The sequence below is a fragment of the Eucalyptus grandis genome, chromosome 2 (genome assembly GCF_016545825.1).
Source record: "Eucalyptus grandis isolate ANBG69807.140 chromosome 2, ASM1654582v1, whole genome shotgun sequence".
Classification (NCBI taxonomy): Eukaryota; Viridiplantae; Streptophyta; class Magnoliopsida; order Myrtales; family Myrtaceae; genus Eucalyptus; species Eucalyptus grandis.
In genome coordinates this window covers 1,524,895-1,533,243 of record NC_052613.1, presented here as the reverse complement: position 1 = coordinate 1,533,243, position 8,349 = coordinate 1,524,895, and the positions used below count along the sequence as shown (strand labels likewise).

Below are 8,349 nucleotides of genomic sequence, written 5' to 3'. Positions count from 1 at the left end.
TTCTAAAGTTGTTCCCATATTACATTTCAACCCAACAATAATCAAGAACAACAAATTAATGATTAAACACTCCATAATGAAGATGTCAACATTAAACTCACGGTAATTTAACCACAAGAAAAAGCATTGAGAAGATCTCAACGAAAGGAGATTGGTTATTTCCAATGATTATGTGGTTTATCTATAAAAGTAAAAAATTGACTTAGGAATTAAAAATGATGCAGGTTCATTTTCTTAAGTCATGGAATGTGAAAATTATAATGAATGGTTTAATGCTATGAAAGAAAAGTTAAAATCTATGCATCAAAATCAAGTCTAGGACCTTGTTGAATTGCTTAAAGGATGTAAAAAGGTCAAGTGTAAATGGGTCTTTAAGATCAAACGCGATTCAAGAGATGATATCTAGTGGTATAAGGCTAGACTTGTTGCTAAAAGTTTTACTCAGAAAGAATGCATAATTATAAAGAGATATTTTCACTGATTTCTAAGAAAGACATTCTTAAAATTATTATGGTGTTAGTGGTTCATTATGATTTAAAATTACACTAAATGGGTGTCAAAACCACCTTTCTTAATGGGAATTTAGAAGAATAGATTTATATGGACCAACCCGAAGGTTTTTCAATTGAAGGAAATGAACACATAGTGTGGAAATTAAACAAATCAATATATTGACTCAAACAAGTTTCTCGACAATCATATCTTAAGTTTAATGATGCCATAACTTCATATAGAATTAAGAAAAACATCATTGATCGGTGTGTATATATGAAGGTCAGTGGGAGCAAGTTTATTTTTTTAGTTCTCTATGTTGATGATATTTTGTTTAATACTAATGATCTTGGTTTATTACATAAAACCAAGAAGTTTTTCTCTAATAATTTTAAAATGAATGATATGGGAGAAGCAACATATGTGATAGAAATAAAAATATTTCATGATAGATCACAAGAATTGTTAGAATTGTCTTTAAAAACCTACATTGAGAAAATTTTAGAGAGATTTAATATGTATAAATGTTCAGCGGGATTAGTTTTTTTGTAATGTTTGAAAAGTGAATTGGAACAAGAACAAATGAAAAGTATTCCTTATGCATTTGTAATTGGGAGCTTAATGTATGCTCAAACTTACACCAAACCAAACATTAATTTTACTATTGGGATGCTAGGCAGGTATCAAAATGACCTTGAACTAGACCATTGGAAAGCTATAAAGAAAGTTCTCAGATATTTGCAAGGAATGAAGAATCTTATGTCACTTATAAAAAATCCAATCATCTTGAGGTGATTGGATATTCAGATTCAAACTTAATCGGATATGCCGTGTGACATCCTGGAAGTTTCAATTATGTTTTCAATTGAATAAATCGAGTGTTTCATCGACGCGCCTATAGTGCTATTCTCTAAGCTAATCACTCATAGATAACTAGACTATTTAGGGAAGTCATTAAGGGATTTTAACGCAATAGACTTGAGAATTTAACCATGAATTGACTGCTCGACCGTATTAATTTGCAATGGTCATTATAGCACAATCGAAAATTTATCAAAGACTGGAGATAGGTCAATTCGATAGAGGTGTGTGATTAAGTGTGGGTGATTCCACCTGATTGCAAAATTCCCGTTAATTGGCACTAAACCGATTTTTTGTCATTTCAAGTACCCTGTGTCCATATTTGAAATCTCAAGATTTTTATGACAACCGAAAGTTGCCAATGTGTTGAAGATGTACATTGTGGCTTGAAAATAATCGGCCATGGATCAATTGTACTAAAAATTCCTAAAAACTATCCAGTATGTTAGGTCACGCTAAAATCACGTCAGATTGAAATTAACTACGAATTTGAACCCGATTTCAGAAATTGAAAACTCTATAATGTCACGAATTATTTTAGGAACGTCTACTCATCCTTTGAAAAAATTTCGGCGATTCCAAGATTTTTACGGAAAATCGATTCAGATGATTCGGAAAACGAATGGAAATTCATATTGGCTCAATTGAAGGGATTTTTTACTTGCAAACCGAGCTATTTGGCGTTGGGGACTTGTAGAAAATTATGTGGGCTTTTTCTTCATCAACTTTAGACATCAATTGGAGATTGGGTGAAGAAATGGAAGCTCAAAATGTGAAATTCGAAGCTAAGCTTGAGAGGGTGCAATTTTGACATCAATTTGGATAATTTGTGGATTAGATATCAAGAAAGTATTAGGGACAAACAATTAATTGGTTGGATATGCTTTGTTGACTATTTCCCTCTCTCTCAATCTTCCTTTGCACGCCGACCCTCCCCTCTCCCCCTTCGCATCTTCAGTCTTTCTTCTCTCTCACGCCAAACAATCGAACCTCTCTCTCTCTCTCTCTCTCTCTACTTCTGGTTTGTTTTCTTTAATTTCCCTTCAATTTCCCTTCGAAGCTGCCCCCTACGACCATCTCCACTCACCAAAATTTGCTTCTTCTTCCCTTCATCCACGGACACTTGTCTGTGCGCTAGCCCCTTCGGTCAAACTTCAGTGTCACCGAAGCTCTTTGTTGACCACTCCATCTCCACCGAGCGCTAGCTGCCCATGTCCGAAGCTGCTGCCGTTCGGCCATCTCCTCCAAGTTTGTCTGCCGTTCGAAGCCCAGCCAACTCTCAGCTTCGCATGCCGCGCTCCACTTGGTCAACATCTACATGAATTCTCCATTTCAGCTGCAGAGATCCGAGCAGAAACCGTGGGCTTCCTTGGGCCAATTTTCGGGCTCAATCCGAGCCCTGTTGGCGTCGCCGCTTTGAGACTTATCGATCATCATCGCGTCCCCATCGTTTTGGTCCGAGCGGGATCGCAAATCAAGTGAGTTAACTCATTAAACCTCGATTATTAAGTTAATTATACTTAGAGGGTAATTAGATTAAGTTAATTAAGGTTTAGATGGTTAGTTAAATTAGATTAGTTATTTAAATATCCAATCTTGCATGTTAAGTTGTTAAATTAAGTTAAATAAGGCCTAGATAGGTTGTATTAATTATCTAAACTAGTTTAGGAATTTTATGGGCTCGTCTTGGTATTTAATTTTACAATTTTGGCCTAGGTTAGCTATTTTGGCATTTAATTGAATTATTTAATTAATTTTGATAATTATTTAATTATTAAATATTTTCCGAAAATTAGACTAGGATAGTGGTGACCGAAATTTTGTGCTGATTGCAAGTAGTGTGTTCACTTTTCACAATTGGATGTTAATTTGTGCAAATTAAGCTCCGATTGGATTTTTGGTAATTTATTCCAAAAATTGTGAATTTCAATATTTATTCAAAAAAATCTTGGGTGTCGGGTTTTAACACCGAAAATATTTTTATATACTAGATAAAACAGTGGGATTTTAAATTGGATGATATGAATTTTTCGGGTTCGATTGGACCGTGTATCCCACACGACTATTTTCACCGGGTGTTTTTAATATGAAGAAAATAAGCCAGGATCACCATTTTAATGAAGACATTTGAGTGTAATGCACGGTGTCCTGGGCCAATATTGATTGATCGTGTGTTGGTTAATGAGAACCCGTCTCGAGCTTTTAAGCCGGACAATACCCTATATGTAATATCCATTCTTTGGATCGTAGGTTGCAGTAGATTCTGGACCTACGTCCCTTCGGGGAAGCCGTTTATTAAGATGTAGACATCGCTGTGCTTAACGGTGGTGAGACGACGCTTGGCTACGCCAAAAGGTCACCGAACTTATGAGTAAGTGACTCGGGTCGTAGTAGATTCTGGATCTACGCCCCTTCGAGGAAGCCATCTATTAAGATATAGACGTGGTCATGCTCAATGGCGGTGAGACGATGCCTGGCTATGCGAGTAGACACTAAACTTAAGGGGCAAATATTAACAATTGGAGCGCTTGTGATTGATTGAGTTGTTGAGACGTTTCAATTATTGTGCGCATTAATTATATGCATTTGAGATATGAACTGTGCTGACATGCAGGAAGGAACTGAGACGAGGTGAGTCCCTTCTTCTAATCAAGTGGTTGTGGCGGCTAGATTGCCTTGAGGCATATTTTATTCCTAATAAGAGTTTAAAGGGTGGACTTACTGAGACATTGTCTCACTGGTTATTGTATAACCATTTTTAGGTCCTTAGATGGTGCATGGAGGATCTAAGCCTGGAGGTGGAGTCTGAAGGATCGGCGTCTATGTCCTACTAATATGTTGTAGGATAGCTTCTTTTGAGTGTCGATCATTTTGTTGGTTTTTATCTAGACTCCTTTTGTATATAAACCCAATTGTTTATAAAAGTGTGCTTTTGTGAAATGTTGTTCTGCTTTCCTATCCCATGTTGTTTGTTGTCAGGGGTTATTGTTTTGCTTCCGCATGTACATTAAAAATGAAAGGGTCGGCAACTAGTCCTAGGAAGTCGCATTTGTATCGACCACGGTAGGATGTGCGCGTTCTCAAGAGTCGGGGCGTGACATGCCGATACAAGAAAATCAATGTTTAGTTACTTGTTTGTTCTGGCTAAAGGGGCAATATCATGGAAAAGTGCAAAGTAGTTAGTTAATGTTGCATCTACTATGAAGGCTGAATTTGTGGCATGCTTTGAGGCCACTATTCATGGATTATGACTGTGGAACTTTATTTCAAGGGTTGTGATTGTCGACAGTATTGCCAGGCCGTTGAAAATTTATTGTGATAACTCCTCTACAGTTTTCTTCTTAAAGAACGACAAGTATTATGAGGGTGCTAAGCATATGGAAATCAAATAATTGTCCATTAAAGAAGAATTTTAGAAACATAGAGTGTCAATTTAGCATATTAACACTAACCTTATGATAGCAAATCCCTTAATAAAAGGATTGCTACCCAAGACATTTGATGAACTTGTTCAAATGATGGACATTATTGGACATCATTAATTATTGTATTATGATTGCATTAAGTTTATGTATTTGACACTCTGAGCTCAATTATGCATTTATGATATTTCATATTTTCTATTTAGTATACATTATGGAAATAAATTAATGTCAAACAGGATAGTCTCTAACAGAGACATTATGATTAGACCATTACTGTACTTCTCATTTATGGATCATGTTGAGTAGAGAGCTATGTTGTAGTACATGGAAGGGACTATGTGGATTAATGACATACGACTGCCATGACTCGCATTAGTTTTCTTTACTTAATCGTGATTATTATGTAATAGCCAATTTAGGGAAAAATTTAGCATTATGTTTGTGCACATTGTGGTCTTTATTAAACCATGAAAAGAATGTCATATGGGCCAAGCGGGAGAATGTAAGAATTAATGTGTGACCCACATGATTTTAATAATTAATAGTTTAATAAATATTTAATGCTAAAAATGTATTGGCTATGAGAAGTTACAATTCTAATGAAAGCCTACAATCCTCACTGAGAAGTTACCATTTTTCTCCGAAGAGGTGCGAGTCTCATGAAAGTTAACGGGCACTTTGATATAAGGCATCTCATGATAACGTGTGTGTGTGCATCTCGTGAGGCATCTTGTGATAACGTGTGTGTGTGCGCATCTATATATATATATATAAGAGCCCGGTCCTCTCTCCACCCACGATGTGAAAAGAACGTTGTATTCCATCCTCCATCAAACAGAATACGTTAAGGGAAAAGTGAGTTAAGGGAGAGAATTCATATTTCTTCATTTTTTTGGTTTTCCGCGACAATTATCTTCAAGGGAATCGCTATGAATAAAAGTATATCTCCATCCCTCTTATCGTGAGAATCATGAAGATCAATGATCTATATTTTGTATTTTCCGCATTATAGAATTATGTTATTGCTTACATTTTATGCTAGAGGAAGGTGGTGATCTCTTTGTGGAAATGGGCATACGGTATTTGTCCTATAGGACAGGCCAACACATGTATGAGCAAAAACAAGAGATTTTAGTGCAGCCCTGTCGATCCAGCTGATGGTAATCTTGGACGGACAATGACCATATTCATGTGGATGACGTTGGAGAATCAGATTTTCTCTTTGTTCTTTACGACAAAATTGTTAAGATAGTCAATAAAGTCCAACGTCTAGTGATTTTTCACATTGGAGGGGTACTCAAGATTGAAGGGCGAATCAGCTTATTTCCTAGCATTATTAGTCGACAAGTAGGCGAGAAGGATATTAAAACATTAAACAGAAAAAAAAAAAATAGATTCATCAGTCGTCCTTTTGATTACCTCAATCACTTAAGACATTAAATAAAGATCTAACAACGTGATTATTGTTTAGCAGATATCTATCAAGCAGTGACTTGCTCAAGCAAGATTATCGCTTGATAACCGGGCCATCTCCAATGATTAGTCAGAAAAGCATTAAAAATTCGACCCCGGGACACCAAATTTGCAAGTGAATGTCGTTGTCCTGGCCGAATGGATCATATATTTACAAGAAAATGTGTACAATTCTTTTTAAAATGACTGACATTGACGACAATGAAAAAAACGAAAAGACCAGCAAATCAGATGGATTCAGTGACATCCGTCTATAAAAACTGTGTAGGAATCAAATAAGAAGTACAGTTTAGCAATATCACACATTTTGCAATGGCTCTCCTTCAGCAAGTGTTTCTCCCAACATGCTTGGTCGTAGCAGCTTTGCTGATAGTTCTCTTGAGGAGCAAGTCTAGGAAAAGAAAGAGCAACCTCCCACCGAGCCCTCCTAAGTTGCCGATCATCGGCAATCTTCCCCAGCTTGGCAAATCGCCACACATATCTCTGCATCGCCTAGCGAGAAAGTACGGGCCAATCATGTCCATGCAGCTCGGCGAAGTCCCGACCATAGTCGTTTCCTCAGCCGCAATGGCCAAGGAGGTGATGAAAACCCATGACCTAGTGCTCGCGAACCGCCCTCAGATCTTCTCTGCCAAGCACTTGTTTTATGACTGCACAGACATGGCCTTTCTCCCTATGGCGCTTATTGAGGCACATAAGGAAAATCTGCATACTCGAAGTGCTTAGCGGAAAACGGGTTCAGTCATTTGGTCATGTCAGGGAGGAAGAAGTTGCTCGTTTAATTCATCGGATTGCGGAGTCTTGTCCAGGCACCATAAATCTTTCCAAACTGCTTGGGTTATATGCAAATGACGTTCTTTGCCGGAGCGCTTTTGGGAGGGGCTTTTCAGCAGGAGGGGATTATGATAAGCGTGGATTTCAAAAGATGCTAAAGGAGTTTCAGGAGCTGCTTGGGGATTCAGCATGGGAGATTTCTTTCCTTCCATGGAATTCATTCGGCAAAAGAACGCTTCAAGTGCCATAACTTTGGCCAAAGGGACACTTAAGTGCCATAACTTACGAAAGGTACACTTAAGTGCCAAATTCAAAAAAAACGGATCACTTGAGTGCTACTCCGGCCAAAATCCGGCCAAAACTCCAACGTGGCGTTTTTCCGGAAGGCGCCCAAAACGACCGTTTTGCACGCGACGTGGCCAAACGGCGCTTTTGGCTGATGTGGTAAAAAGAAAATTAAAAAATTAATTAAATTAAATTTAGTTAAAATGTTTAAAATTAATAATTTTAAAAGTAAATTTATTTAAAATATTTTTAAAATAATAATTTAAAAAACTTTAAAACCTTTAAAAATATTTTACAAAAAATTTAAAAAAAAGGGGATGGGGAGGCGGCCGAGGATTAGCCTCGCCCGCCGACGCCGCCGCCCGTGCCGCCGGAAGGCCCGGCGACGGCGGGGGAGGGTCGCCGGGGTCGCGGCCCGGCTGGGGGCCGGCGACCCCGGCCGTCCGGCGGCAAGGGCTCGCGAGCCCTTGCCCGGGATCCGGCAAGGGTCGGCGACCCTTGCCCGGCCAAGCCAAGGCTGCCGCCCGGGGTCGCCCGCCGAGCGGTGGCCTTGGCCCTACGGCGAGGGCCGCGCGCCCCCCTGATCCAGCGGCGAGGGCTCGCGGCCCTGCCAGATCCGGCGAGGGCTCGCGAGCCCGCCCGGGCAGCGACCCCGGCCGACCCTCCCCCGCCGTCGCCGACTCTTCCCGACGGGCGGTGGTGGCCGAGGGCCGATCCCTCGCCCGCCTCCCCCGTTCCCTTTTTTTTAATTTTTTTAAAAAAATTTAAAGTTTTTTAAAGTTTTTTAAATTTTTAAATATTATTTTTAAAAATATTTTAACTAAATTTAATTTTATTTATTTATTTTGTTCCACGTCGCCCGAAACGATGCCGTTTTTGGCCATGTCAACGTGCAAAACGGCGCCGTTTTGGCCGAATTGGCACTCAAGTGATCCATTTTACTCCGATTTTGGCACTTAAGTGTACCTTTCGTAAGTTATGGCACTTAAGTGTCCCTTTGGGCGAAGTTAAGACACTTGAGGGGTCCGCACGTCGAATT

At 39.1% G+C, this 8,349-nt stretch overlaps 1 long non-coding RNA gene across 1 annotated transcript; it reads left to right on the top strand.

Moving 5' to 3' along the window:
* Positions 1-2,349: 2,349 nt before the first annotated feature.
* LOC120290197 lies at positions 2,350-4,293 on the top strand. The gene is made up of 2 exons (XR_005548043.1): positions 2,350-2,831; positions 4,116-4,293. It is a non-coding gene; the product is annotated as an uncharacterized LOC120290197 (long non-coding RNA).
* Positions 4,294-8,349: the final 4,056 nt, after the last annotated feature.